Raw genomic sequence first — 15,085 nt, 5'->3', positions numbered from 1 at the left:
TAGACATGAACATGGGGCTAGCTTTCCCCCTTTATTTTTTATTTTATTATTATTATTATTTTTAGACTGCGTCTCGCTCTGTCGCCCAGGGTGGAGTGCAGTGGCGCCATCTCAGCTCACTGCAACCTCCACCTCCCGGGTTCAAGCGATTCTCCTGCCTCAGCCTCCTAAGTAGCTGGGACTACAGGCGCGTGCCACCACACCCGGATAATTTTTGTATTTTTAGTAGAGACGGGTGTCGCCGTGTTTGCCAGCATGGTGTCAATCTCCTGACCACATGATCCGCCCGCTTCAGGCGCCCAAAGTGCTGGGATTACAGGCCTAAGCCGCCGCACCCGGCCTTTTTCTCTTAACCTCACCAACAGTCTGATGGCCCTTCTCTCACACGGGAACAGCTCTTGAACTTACCAACCTGTTATGACATCTGTTATCTCTAAACCCGAGTTTACTGTGTTATGGTTGCCTGGAAATATTATATCATGTGTGTGAAATTGCCGACTATTGGTAATTTCGTATGGTTCGTCCTATACGTGCTTTTGTAAATTGGACCCATCTGAGAAGCTAACTACTGTAATGCAAACTGTGAGTAGCTATAGATTGGAAAGGTGATGGAGTTGGCCAGGTGGGCCTGGGACAGCTGGAATTTGCGGTGGACGTAGACAAAGGTCAGCAAGATGGCTTAGAAGGTAGAAGAGAAGCGGGACTAAGGCTTCTCAACATTTTACTCTACTTACAAGTGGAAACATTTGGTTCAGAGGGCCTTTGCCTTAGACTCCATAGGGGCAGGCCCAAGGCCTGCTGTTCACACCTCCAGGCCACTGAGGTGGATGAACTTGGCTGCCTCTGAGTGGGAACTAGGAGGCCTGATCCCCTACGCAGTCCCAGGTTCACGATCCCGCAGGCCCGAGCGACACCGTCGGCGCTGGGAGAAGAGAGCCGCTGGGTGGCAGCAAAGGCACGCAGGTTTCTTCCGACAGAGGCGGTTCCTTCACATACTGTAGTTTCCTTCTTTTTAAACTCATTGCTCTAACACTCTTAGAAATTTACAGTGGTTTTAGATTCTTGAATTAGACAGTGTGAGCAGAGACTCCGTTTTTGCCATTTCCTCCAGAATTACATTGATTTTTTTCCTGCGAAAAATTTTACTTATTTTTCTCCCATGTTATTTCCAGGAATCCCAGACTTTCCCTTGCCCCGGAAAGGCCGTGTCCAGGCGGACCTGAGCCAGGAGCCGCAGGGGCGGGAATCCAGCGGCAGGGCCGGGCCTGGGACGCCGCCTCAGGAGCCGCGAGGACTCGGGAACCCCGGGCGGGGCCGGCGTGCATTCGCCTGGCACCTCCGGCTGCTACGGTGGCGACCGCGATCTGATGCCCTAGAAAACACCTTTAGAACATGGTTTTTGGGGGAGGTGAATAGGGCAGAGTCCCCAAAGGACACCTCGCCGCGCACCGGTCCTTGGTGCACTTTGTAAATGTCACCCCCGTGTCTCAAAACGAAAACACCCCTTTATCTTCTAGCGCCTTCCAGAACGGGGCAGTGGAAACTAGTGTTGGGACAAAGGAGGCGAGCAGGGCCTTTTCGGGGCTCACAGAGGACCCCTCGGAGGCGTGGCCGCCGGGGAGAGCGCGACAGTCCCCTAACCCCCGCCAACCGGGCAGGGGCCGCTACCGAGGTGACAGGAGAAGGCGGGAGGTGGAGGAGAGAAGGTCCCGCCCCACCTCGCTCTCCTTTACGGGAAGTGATGTGGGGCCAGGCGGAAAATACCCGCCAACCACCCAAAAAAGGCCGGCGGCGGGTGGACGCGGCGCGCGGGGACTCGAGCCGGGCGGGGACAGGACTGCGGGGCGAGCCAGGTGAGGGGGCCTGAGGAGCGGGAGGCTCGCGGCGGGTCCGGTCCCTCCGGGAGGACCGAGCGAGGCGTCCCCATGGGGCCGTCCTGGGGCTGGGGTCGGAGGCTGCGCCGCCCTTTCTCCTCGCCTCCTGGCACCCGAGCCCGCCGGAAAAGTGGCTTCTCTCCCAGGCCCTCAGTGCAGACCCCAGTGATGACAACCGCCTGGTGCTGGTCAGGTGCGGTCCCGGGTCCGGTCAGGGTCTCAGGTTGCCTCCGGGTTGCATCCAGGTGCGAGGGTGCCCATCGGGGTAGGAAACTTTCCTGGAGGGAAAGGAGAAAAGTCCCCGACCTCCCGCACGCCCCCCAGTTCATTCCTCCCTCTTTTGCTTTCAGTTTAACTGTTTAACCTGGTTGCCCTCTCGTTGGTGAGGGTCTGGACTGCAGACTAGCTGCGAGGGAGGGGCTCTCCCTTCTCCTGTCAGTAAGACAGAAAACTCGATCTGGCAGCCAGGCCCTCCTGTCGGGACTGGTGGTGGGCTGATGTGATGACAGGCTTTAGTAACTATTGCCAAAGCCTGTCTCTGTCCCAATAGATCACCAGTTCAGCAAAGTCAGGCCTGAAGCGAAGGGAATTTTGTGAGCCCTGGACTGTGGAGCCTTCCCAGCCTTTCAGCTCCTGCTGGCCACCTGGGCCCGCATGGCCTCAGGGTCTTCTGCTACAGGGTCCTCTTCCTTACCCCTACAGCTAACAGCTGTTCTTTCCTTCTGGATGGATTCTCACTTTTTATGGTTGGTTGATCAGTCAGATGTTGGAGTTAGGGGTTGAGGGATTATAGAGTTGTGCTATGTACGTTTTCTCTAATCATTGCTAATTAAATTTGTTGATTCTCCACTCACTGTTCTTGTTACTTTTTTTTTTTCCCCGGCCTTCTTAAAAACTTGCTTTAGAAGGAAAATACAATCTGGAAAACAGTTTCTGCAGATGGTTAGAAGTGAAGAAAGGTTAATATAATGCTGAAGGAACTTGACTGAGGATCATTATTTTCTGTATTTTGTGTTGGTTTATGTTGTTTTATGTTTTCATTCCTACTTTTTTCTTCCTTCCCACCCTTTCTCTTCCTCCCTCCCTTGATTTTTTCCCTCCTTCCTTAATTTTTATGACCTGCTTTAATTTTTAATTTCATTGAAGTATATTTAATCTATTTTTCCTTTTTTTTTTTTTTTTGAGACAGAGTCAGACTCTGTAACCCAGGTTGGACTGCAGTGGCGTGATCTTGGCTCACAACAACCTCTGCTTCCTGGATTGAAGTGATTCTTTTGCTTCAGACTCTAGAGTAGCTGGGATTACAGGCATGCGCCATCATGCTTGGCTAATTTTTGTATTTTTAATAGAGGTGGGGTTTCGCTATGTTGGCCAGGCTGGTCTCGAACTCCTGACCTCAAGTGATCAACCCGCATCAGCCCAAGGATTATAGGCTTGAGCCACCACACCCAGCCTGTTTTTCCTTTTGTTGTTTGTGCTTTTGATGTCAAATTTAAGAAAACATTGTCAAATTCAAGGTCATGAAGATTTATACTTATGTTTTCTTCTAAAAGTTTTATAGTTTTACCTCTTACATTTCATTCTTTGATCCATTTTAAGTTAATTTTTAAATATGATGTGAGGTAGGAGGTCTAACTTCAACCTTTTGTGTGTGGATATCCAGTTCTTTCAGCACCATTTGTTTAAAAGACTGTTCCTCTTTGAATAGTTTTGGCACCTCTGTTGAGATAAATTGACCACGAATGTAAAGGTTTCTTTCTGAACTGTCAATTCTATTCCATTGATCTGTATGTCTGTCCTCAAGCTAGTATCATACTACCTTGATTATTGTAGCTACATAGTGTTTTGAAATCAGGATATGTGAGTCCTTCAACCTTGTTCTTTTTCAAGATTGTTTTGACTGTCCAGTTCCCTGAATTTCCATATGAATTTTTTTTTTTTTTTTTTTGAGTCGGAGTTTTGCTGTTATTTCGCAGGTTGGAGTGCAATGGCACGATCTCGGCTCACTGCAACCTCTGCCTCCCAGGTTCAAGTGATTCTCCTGCCTCAGCCTCCTGAGTAGCTGGGATTACAGGCATGTGCCACCACGCCCAGCTAATTTTGTATTTTTAGTAGAGACAGGGTTTCTCCATGTTAGTCAGGCTGGTCTCGGACTCCCGATCTCAGGTGATCTGTCTGCCTCAGCCTCCCAAAGTGCTGCGATCACAGGCATGAGCCATCGTGCCTGGCCTTCCATATGAAATTTAAAGTCAGCTTCTCAATTTCTGTTGTTTTGGTTCTAGAATAGATGTAAGGGTTTTGAAGTGAACAACAATCTCTAGGAGCCACACTTTTGAGTTTTCTCTTCCAAAGCTGCTTTTCCCCGAGTCTTCTCCATCTTAGTGAATAGCAACTTCACTCTTCCAGATGCTCACACCAAACATCCTGAAATCATTCTTGATTCTTTCTCTTATACCCCACATTACATTCCTCAGCAGGCTAAGTGTGGTGGCTCACGCCTGTAATCCCAGTACTTTGGGAAACAGGTGGACGGATCACAAGGTCAGGAGATCAAGACCATCCTGGCTAACACGGTGAAATCCCATCTCTACTAAAATACAAAAAATTAGCTGGGCATGGTGGTACGTGCCTGTAGTCCCAGCTACTTGGGAGGCTGAGGCAGGAGAATCGCTTGAACCAAGGAGGCAGAGGTTGTGGTAAGCCGAGATGGCGCCACTGCACTCCAGCCTGGGCAACCTAGTGAGACTCCATCTCAAAAAAAAAAAAAAAATTCCTCAGCAAATCTCACTGATTCTACTTTAAGAATACATCTGGCCGGGCGCAGTGGCTCACGCCTGTAATCCCAGCACTTTGGGAGGCTAAGACAGGTGGATCATCTGAGGTCAGGAATTCAAGACCAGGCTGGCCAACATGGTGAAACCCCATCTCTACTAAAAATACAAAAATTAGCCGGGCATGGTCATGGGTGCCTGTAATCCCAGCTACTTGGGAGGCTGAGGCAGAAGAATCACTTGAACCTGGGAGGCGGAGGTTGCAGTGAGCCAAGATCGCACCATTGCACCCCAGCCTGGGTGACAGAGTGAGACTCCATTTCAAAACAAACAAACAAACAAACAAAAAATACATCTAGGATGATAACCATTTCCCACCACTTCTGCTGCTTCCACCAGGTTCCTATCATCTCTGTCACCTGGATTACTGCAAAAGCCTCCTAAAGGACTTCCCTGCTTCCACCCTTACTGCTGCACACTCTATTCTTAACGCAGCAGCCAGGGTCTATTATGTCACTCTGCTTGAAACTCTCCAATGGCTTTTTATCTCAGAAGAGACAGAGTCCTCACCATGGTCTCTACAGCCCTTGCATGGAGTGTGGCTTCATCTGCTATCACTCTTTCCTTTGCTGACTTCTGCTACAGCCATACCTCAGGACCTTTGCCCTTGTTTCCTCTCCCTGGAATGCTCTTCCCCTCAGATGTCTGTGTGGCTTTCTTACTTATTTCACTCAGGTGAAAAGTCATTTTTCTAGAGAGGCCTTCTTTGACCACCTCATCTAAAATAGTATCCCTCACCCATCCCATCATTTTCTGCCCCCTTACCTTGCCTTGTTTTCTTTAGAGTATTTATAGTACTGTCATACACAAACCAGCACATACACACAATATTTGTCTTTCACTGATAGAAGACAAGCTCCATGATGGCCAGGAATCTGCCTTGTTCACTGTGATGTCCACAGCACATAGAATGGTTTCTGACATATATTAAGCGCTCAAAAAGATAGGTGCTGAACTAATGAAAAAGGGAACGGAAGACGGAGCAATAGGGATCATTCTGCCATTTCTCTCATCCAAGTACTAACCAGCCCCAACCCTGCTTAGCTTCCAAGATCAGAGATCAGGTGCATTCAGGGTGGTATGCCTGTAGAGTGTTCTGCTATTTCTTTCCTACTATTCCATCCATTTTTTTTTTCTAAGAGAAGCAATGTCTATAGATACACCAGCATCTCCTAAGTCTCTCATCTTCTGTCCTACTTTCCCAAAAATAATAGTCTTATCTTCCTTAAAAAGGGGAAGTTCAAATAAGTAGAAAGGTGAGGCTGTCGGTCCTTTCCACAGTGGCAGACCGGAGCCCTCTGTCTGTATCCTGGGCGAACTAGGCAGGGCCATTCAGTGCGTATCTCCAGGGTGTTGTCCTCTTGTGCTGATTTAGGAAGAGTGAAGGTTTTTGGAAATTTAAGAAAATGGAAATTCATTTCTTATTTATTTATTCAATAGAAACAGGGTTTCACCATGTTGGCCAGGCCCCTGCGAAGGGAAATGGTCTTGCCATTGCTAAAACAAGATTGGTTCTTGAAGAGAGTAATTTTTCCTTTCTATAGCCTTCACTTTTTATGCCGCATGCAGATTTTGCTTGGACTGTATTTGTTCTTCTGCTTCTTGGTCAGGAAGTTTGAGTTTATGATTTGGTTTCCCTTAAGCTAAGTGCAGACAGGAGCCCTGAGCTGGAGGCAGAGATAAAGGGTCTGTAATTTACCTGTGTTCATAGGGTAAGGTGTGTGGAGTAGAGAGCATTCAGCTCTGTTTGGACACTCTGGTTGTGCAGGTACTTGTATGATTGAGGTCTAATAACACTCATATTTTATTTAGTGTCAAGTAAAATTAGATGCCTCTCTTACTCAAGAGGAATGCTGAAAATTTTGTTCCTCCTTTCCTGTTTTTTGTTTGTTTGTTTGTTTTTCCTCTGTATATGTTGCCCTTAAACAGAAGTTTACCATGTAGTGCTTTAGTCAACCAACCTCCCATGTGTATGGAGTTAAGAGTTTTGATTCTAACGTGGGGATGGAGGTGGGGTGCCAGATTTAGCAAACTAAAAAACGTTAAATATGCATTGCAGATAAACACTGAATAATTGTTTCCTATATCTTATGCATTATTTGGGATGTACTTTTACTAAAAAATTGTTCTTTAACCAAAATGCATATTGAAGTGGGTGTCTTGTTTTGTGCCTGGAAGCCCTAGTTGGAGGTTATGTTTATGCATAGGAAATGCATCAATCGTGAAAATGTCCAAAGAATGATTGAGCCATGGCTGACTTTTAGTGATTGTGCATATATCCAAAAGAGAGGATTTGTAAACCCAAGGAGTATTAGAATTAGAAGGAAGTTAGAGAATATTTCATTTATCTCTAGTCTTTTATAGTTAACGGAATTTACTCCAGAGAGGTTAAGTCACTTTGTCAAAGTCACATAGAGTTAGTGGCAGAGCTGGACCTGGGACTCTGGGACCAGCGGTGGTTCTGCTGCATAATCCTGTCCCTTAAGAGGTCATGAAAAAGTTACTTATGTTTTCAAGTTGACCTTTAATCACATCTGTAGCCATCCACTCAAGATCACCTCATTATCATACTGTCCTTCAGTGCCCAGATCCAACATGTGTCAGCCAAAGCCATTCTCATGAGACACCTTGACTTTTCCCTGAGAGCTGCATGACTGTTGAAAGCCCCATGTGGTTCTCTTCCCTGCTGTTATGCCAGAAAGCCTGTAGTTCAATGTTTTTTTTTTTTTTTTTTTTGAGATGGAGTCTCGCTCTGTCGCCCAGGCTGGAGTGCAGTGGCACGATCTCAGCTCACTGCAAGCTCCACCTCCCGGGTTCATGCCATTCTCCTGCCTGGGCTTCTTGAGTAGCTGGGACCACAGGCGCCCGCCACCACTCTGGGCTAATTTTTTTGTGTTTTCAGTAGAGACGGGATTTCACCCTGTTGACCAGGATGGTCTCGGTCTCCTGACCTTGTGTTCTGCCAGCCTCGGCCTCCCAAAGTGCTGGGATTACAGGCGTGAGCCGCCGCACCCGGCCTATTTTTATTTTGTTTATGGCTTTGTTTACACTTTTGACCCTCTTGAGTATTTATTGTAAGGTGCTTTGATTAAGGTGGTCTTACTGAGTATAATTCCACAACAACTAAGTGTTGTCTTATGGGAAGCCTGCTTGCTTTGAATGGCCTATTCCCACAAAACTCCTCACCCCTTTTTATTTTGGTAGAATAAATATGGAAGATATACATATGACAAGGACCAAGGTAGATAGACAGGTATATGTGACTTGCTTACTAGAGATCTGTTCTTTTTAAACAAGATTTTATTATTTTTTATTACAATTATTTGTACCTCTTTAAAAGAAAGCAGCCTTGAAAATGAACATGCTTTCTCTAACTGCTATTTGAATACCATATTTCAGAACCACTAATCTTGTTTTTTCGTAGTCTCATTGGTTAATTCATATAAAGTCTTACCAGCTGCCAGGTCAAAGCATAATAATAAAATTGGTTGCCAAGAGACTGAAAAACCTGTTCATCCTTATTTGCTACAGTTTATCTACCTTGGCCTGATCCCAACCTCATGGGAGGCTGGTCAAGTCCTATCAGGGTATGGCTGAATACTAATCTCCTGTGTATTTGTATCTTTAAAAGCAAAGACAAGGTCTAAATCAGCTAGTTAAACACGATAATAGGATACTTTTATTCTTGCTGTACTATCCCTAATAAGAGGGGAAATGAAACATACAGAAATAGGTCATGGCTTAAATGTTCATTTGCAATACCAGAGAGTTTTAAAATATAACCTATGATTGTGGTCAGGATTTCTTTGTTTCTTGCTAAGAAATCATTACGAAAATAGTGATTTTCATAATAAATCTCATCATTACAAGGAAACAACTCCAAGAATGAGTGAAGAGGTCTAGCGGTCCTTGAAAAGATCAGGCATTGTCCTCACAGTCAAATACTAGAGACCTAGGCCGGGCGCGGTGGCTCAAGCCTGTAATCCCAGCACTTTGGGAGGCCGAGACGGGCGGATCACAAGGTCAGGAGATCGAGACCATCCTGGCTAATACGGTGAAACCCCGGCTCTACTAAAAGAATACAAAAAACTAGCCTGTAGTCCCAGCTACTTGGGAGGCGGAGGCAGGAGAATGGCGTGAACCTGGGAGGCGGAGCTTGCAGTGAGCTGAGATCCGGCCACCACCGCACTCCAGCCTGGGCGACAGAGCCAGACTCCGTCTCAAAAAAAAAAAAATACTAGAGACCTAATGTGACTTTTCTCGTTAGGGACAAGGTCAGCTGTCCTAGGCCCCACGTCTGCTCTAGGCACAGAGGGCTGTGTAGTGAAGTGGGTTGTGGTACTTCCTCAGGCGGTGGCTCATTCCTGTGTTCCGGAGCTCCTGCTTGAATGTGGAAGAATCAACACAGTCAGGACTCAGTAGGTCGGTTTTTAGTCTCCATATTCCTGATTATTAACTATGTGATATCACACCAGTATCTCTCAATTGGGGTTGATTTTCTCCCCTGCCCCACCCCACATGGGACATTTAGCAATGCCTGGAGACATTTTTGACGGTCACAACTGGGGAGTTACTCCTGGCATTTAGTGGGTGGAGGCCAGGGATGCTGCAAAACATTCTCAGTACACAGGACAGCCCCCAACAAAGGATTATCCTGCCTAAAATGTCAACAGTGCTGAGGCTAAGAAACCCTGCATTAGACAACTCATTCAACCTCTTTGGCTTGCAGTTTCCCAAGTTACACGTTCTCTCCATCACGTAAAACTAAGCCTAACTCTACCACTGTTGTCTTTCTAACCTCTCCCTCACCCCAATTCTGAATCAGTAAATATGGGGTAGGGCTCAGCCTGTTATTTATTTATTTATTTATTTATTTATTTATTTATTTAATTTATTTATTGTCTCCACATGGGATTCTGATGGGCAGTTGCAGTTGAGGCTGAGAACCACTGCCCCCAGGGATCATGCAAAATGGGGTTCTCGTGGAGGTGCCAGGTTGGCTATAAGAGAGGAGTGGACCCTCTCGGAACAGCCTACCAGCAGGAGGAGGTGAGAGGCCTGTCTATTGCGTGCTTCCACATGAGCAGAAGCCACATGCGTGAGGGACCACAGAGAACATGTACCTGAAGGGTTACACAGGGACTTGGGCTCTCAGTCTCTGCACGATAAGCTCTCAGCTGCCAGGAATGTCTACTTCCCAGATTTCCGGCTGACCACCATACCCTGGAAAGGAAATGATAAAACTGGACAGTTTCTTTATTAACACCCTGATTCTAGCTTCATTAGAGTTTCTCTGGGAGGTTGAAAATCAGTAACAAAAAACCTCACCCTGAGTCATCAGCCCATTTTGCCACCCAGATAAGGAAACCACATTTGTTACACTTACAGAATTGTGTAATTTAAGAGCTGGTAGGGACCTTGGAAATTGTAGCTCAGGCTCCTCTCCCGGAAGTCCAGAGCTGTGCCTCAGGTCACATGGCTAATTGATGGCAGGGATGGTTCCAGAAGCCTGGTCTGCTGGTTCCCTGGTGTGTTCTTTTTATGTTCTTATTCTAATATTTCTTGATTGGAACCAGTTGTACTGTGGACAATCCAAAATTGTGTGTGTTGTTCAAAGGAAGTGACTTCTAGATGGAACTTTGCTAACACCCAGAGTCTCTTCCTTGAACTCCTCTGAAATATGTTAGGAGGCGAAACAAGTATATCATGATTTCCCTATGTTAAAGCAGTGCAGAAATATCCAAGTGCCTTCTCTGTGCCAGCTGCTGGTTAAAGGCCTGTACTGCTACTTTTCCGTTTCAATTCTTGCGCCTCCCTGCCATAGCCCATTTTTCACACAAAGCCAGTGATGTCCAAAAAAAGGAATTCATACTTCTGAGGAGCATGAAACAAAATTTTAAAAAATTAAAGGAATCCAGGTCATATCCTTCTGCTTAAAATCCCCTAGTTGCTTTCACTGTAGTAGTTGTAAGATCCAAATATGTAGCTGTGGTCTGTAAGGGCCTCTGGTTTCTTTTTTTTTCCTTCTTCCTTTCTTTCCTACTTTCCCTTCTCCCTTCCGTTCCCCCTTCCCTTCTCCCTTCCTTCCCTTCCTTTCTTTTCTACCTTCCCTTCCCTTCTTTCTTGTCTTTGTCACCCAGCTCACTGCAGCCTCAACATCCTGGGCTCAAGTGGATCCTCCTACCTCAGCCTCCCAAGTAACTAGGACCACAGGAACATGTCACCATGCTGGGTTAATTTTTGTATTTTTAGTAGAGATGAGTTTTTACCATGTTGGCCAGGCTGGTCTTGAACTCCTGACCTCAAGTGATCTGCCTGCCTTGGCCTCCCAAAGTGCTGGGATTACAGCTGTGAGCACTGCACCCATCCTGGACTTTATTTTTAAAATGAAATCAGAATGCCAGTTTATTGATACATGAGAAATGGAACTGCTAAGCATAGTAGATTCCTTTCTTTGAAGACAGTGTATGCTTCCTATAGGAAGAATATCCAGGTGAACCAAATATAAATATAAAAACAAAATATAATATAAAAGGAGAAAGCTACTGGGTAAGTATAGACTCAGCACCCAGTGAATTGGAAATCAGAAAGACCCAAGAGCTTTAATGCTGGAGAAAGATTACCATGTTAATGGCTCCTCAAAACTGGCTGTACGTGAAAATTGCATGGGAAGCTTTTGTTTAAAACATACCCACAAAAGAGTGTAAATTGGTTCAACCATTGTGGAAGACAGTGTGGTGATTCCTCAAGGATCTAGAACTAGAATTACCATTTGACCCAGCAATCCCATTACTGGGTATATACGCAAAGGATTGTAAATCCTGCTAGTATAAAGACACATGTACACGTATGTTTATTGTGGCACTATTCACAATAGCAAAGACTTGGAACCAACCCAAATGTCCATCAATGATAGACTGGATTAAGAAAATGTGGCACATATACACCATGGAATACTATGCAGCCATAAAAAAAGGAGGAGTTCATGTCCCTTGCAGGGACATGGATGAAGATGGAAACCATCATTCTCAGCAAACTGTAGTGAGGACAGAAAACTAAACACCGCATGTTCTCACTCATAGGTGAGAATTGAACAATGAAAACACTTGGACACAGGGCGGGGAACATCACACATCGCAGCCTGTCGTGGGGTGGGGGGAGGGGGAGGGATAGCATTAGAAGAAATGCCTAATGTAAATTTTGAGTTGATGGGTGCAGCAAACCAACATGGCACATGTATCAAACCTGCACGCTGTACACGTGAACCCTAGAACTTAAAGTATAATAATAATAATAATAAACATACCCACAAGAAACAACAACACATTTTTCAGTCTCTCCTTTGGAGATTCTAATTTATTAGGTTTGTGGCAAGGGCTCGGGAATCTATGTTTTATTTAAAATACTGCTGTAGTGATTGATGGTGGACAACCTGGTTTGGGAACCAGTGCCTAGCTCACCTTTACTTCCAGCATGAGTAAACTCAGGCTGGAAGAGATCATATGGGTCATGCAGAGTCACACAGCAAGTGAGTGGGAAGATAGAATTCAAATCTCTCTGTCCTGTCTATGCATCGTTCAAACAACGTAGTAAGATTCTCAGGGACAGAGGCAGCACAGCCTCGGAAATTGTTGGTTTCTTAGTTTTTTCCTCTATATACATGTAACTAACCAGTGTAGTGTCAAACAGGAAATATACACAGCATAGTTTTTTTTTTTTTTTTTTTTTTTTTTTGAGACGGAGTCTCGCTCTGCCACCCAGGCTGGAGTGCAGTGGCCGGATCTCAGCTCACTGCAAGCTCCGCCTCCTGGGTTTAGGCCATTCTCCTGCCTCAGCCTCCGGAGTAGCTGGGACTACAGGTGGCCGCCACGTCGCCCGGCTAGTTTTTTGTATTTTTTAGTAGAGACGGGGTTTCACTGTGTTAGCCAGGATGGTCTCGATCTCCTGACCTCGTGATCCGCCCGTCTCGGCCTCCCAAAGTGCTGGGATTACAGGCTTGAGCCACCGCGCCCGGCCAGTTTTTTTTTTTATTGCGAAGTGTCAGATTAGGACCAGTAACGTCAGCACCACCTGGAAACTTAGAAATGCAGATTTTCAGCCCCTCACCAGACCTACTGAATCTGAAACTCTGGTGGGGCCTAGAGCCTGTGTTTTAAAGCCATCTAGCTGACTCTGATGCACCCGAAGCTTGAGAATCACTGTCTGCAGGTATGTTTCATGACTCAATCGCTGGTTAAAGCTGTTGACCTCGGCCTTTGTAGTTGATGAGTCATTAACATTGAGGCCTTAACTTTCCTAGCCATCTGCTTTCCTTGGTGATATTTGTTCAAAACAGGAACTATTGTTGTAAGTCTTCATTAGAGACTGAGTCTTGCTCTGTCGCCCAGGCTGGAGTGCAGTGGGGTGATCTCAGCTCACTGCAAGCTCCACCTCCCAGGTTCACCCTATTCTCCTGCCTCAGCCTCCCGAGAAGCTGGGACTACAGGCGTCTGTCACCACGCCTGGCTAATTTTTTGTAGTTTTAGTAGAGACGAGGTTTCACCGTGTTAGCCAGATGGTCTCGATCTCCTGACCTCGTGATCTGCCCACCTTGGCCTCCCAAAGTGCTGGGATTACAGGCTTGAGCCACCGCACCCGGCCAGGAGTGAACTTTTATTGAGCACTTGCCGTATGTGAGGCACTGTGTGTGAGGCTATTATTTATTTCATTTAATTCTCACATCCACCTTGCTAGGTCAGTGTTATTATCCCTATTTTACAGATTTGGTATCTGAGGCTAGTAGAAGTTAGATATGATCTTGATGTACAGGCTATTTGCCTAACTATAGTTGTACATTTTTGCCATCTATTGTCTCCCTAGAACAGTGGCTTACAAGCTTGATTGCGTATAACCAGAAAGCCCCTGGGAAGCTTGTTATAAATGCAAATCCCCTAGGCCTCCTTTGCAGAGATCCTAATTCGGAGGCCTGGATGGGACCCAGAATTTTGAATTTTCCTCAAATACCCTAGGTGATTCTGCGCCAGTCCTAGATCCATTTTCACCTGCCCTAATTGGTTGACCAGTTGCCCCTCAAGGCTTCTCTGAAGTTCTGTGTTCTCCTGTGTTTTGTGCTCACAGGCCTTGGACACTGGTTGGAGAAGAAATATGAGTATGGGAGGAGAGGCCATGGGAGCCTTTATTAAGAGTCTTATCTGCCCGGCTCTTTCTGCTGTCTCTGCTGCTGCTTAGAGGGTTCCTAGGCCATATTTTGGCTTTGAGTAACTTGTGATGCTTTCCATTATCTATCCCAAAGTTTGTAACTGTTCTTATAGCAACTTTGCCCTTGTGTCTGTGGGGTGCATAGATGTGAGCCATTTCCTTCAGGCTGTCATTAATAACTGTGGAGTAGGGAGTTGCTTCAGCTTTTGAGGTCAGAAATGGTATTTCATCTGTTTGGTGATAAAAGCCCTTATTTTTCAGGGATAGAACTGACATATATAGTGAATGATTTGGCTTAGAACTTAGAAATGCAGATGCGGATGTTCGGCCCCAAGCAAATGTACTGAATTCACTAAATAATTAGAAGACTGAATAATCTGGTGCTATTATGAAGGAAAAAAGTGAAATGGAAATTAAAAACAAATTTCAGATATGATGCCTGATGTCCTTTGTGAGGTGACAGGCTGATTTCTGTCCACAAGTTTAGAAGCGGCTACTAACATAAATAACCCATAGTGCAAAAGAGTCATGTCCGTGGAAAGATAGTGGAAACCTGCCAGGCTTTTGTCCAGTAGAGAAATCAGACCTGTTGAACTATTAAATTTCTTTCTATGTCTTAGTCCCTGAAACAAAATGTGTATTACAAAATGGGAAGGAAATTCACAAAAGCAAACATTGCAGCTTCCTGAAGTCCACTATATATAAAGCAAATTATAGGTTATGTTTCTAAGAATACTTTCTTTTTCTACCTGATATTGGAGTTGATCATAACAATATGCAAGTGAGTATAATAGCTACAGCTACCATATGTGTCAAGAATTATACAAACATTTTCTCATTTAATCCTCAAGAATCTTTCAGAGCAGATATTATCCTTCATTGTACAGATGATGAAACAGGCTCAAGAGGATGAAGTAATTTGCCCAATGCTGGGATATGGTTTCCAGGGATTCAGGACTTTCAGTGCTGTAACTCAGACGGTCCCCACTAAACTGGGTTGGTTGGTCCCACCAAGTGTCACCCAGCCTACTGACCCACAGTTAATAGTAAGGCCAAAGGGTTCTGAGTTAGACAGTGGTTAATATACTGAAAATTGCCAACCTGCCTCACAGAGCAACTTTCAGAACATTTTTTGGTGCCCATTTTTCTTCATTTTGCACACAGTTCTAATAATCTTGGTTA

At 45.3% G+C, this 15,085-nt stretch overlaps 1 protein-coding gene across 3 annotated transcripts in view; it reads left to right on the top strand.

Annotated features, from left to right (window-relative positions):
• Nucleotides 1-1,749: 1,749 nt before the first annotated feature.
• RAB27A (RAB27A, member RAS oncogene family) overlaps nt 1,750-15,085 on the top strand; it is a 94,818-nt gene continuing 81,482 nt past the window's right edge. For 2 of the 3 annotated variants that reach the window (XM_010372572.2, XM_030930550.1), the window contains exon 1: nt 1,750-1,853. The gene's annotated coding sequence lies outside the window, so the exon portion shown is untranslated. Of the gene's footprint in view, nt 1,854-12,755; nt 12,914-15,085 lie in introns of those variants that run through there. The other variant, XM_030930549.1, reaches the window with a different exon arrangement.

This window comes from Rhinopithecus roxellana, chromosome 5, assembly GCF_007565055.1.
Source record: "Rhinopithecus roxellana isolate Shanxi Qingling chromosome 5, ASM756505v1, whole genome shotgun sequence".
Taxonomy (NCBI): domain Eukaryota; kingdom Metazoa; phylum Chordata; class Mammalia; order Primates; family Cercopithecidae; genus Rhinopithecus; species Rhinopithecus roxellana.
This window is presented reverse-complemented; position numbering and strand designations above follow the sequence as displayed.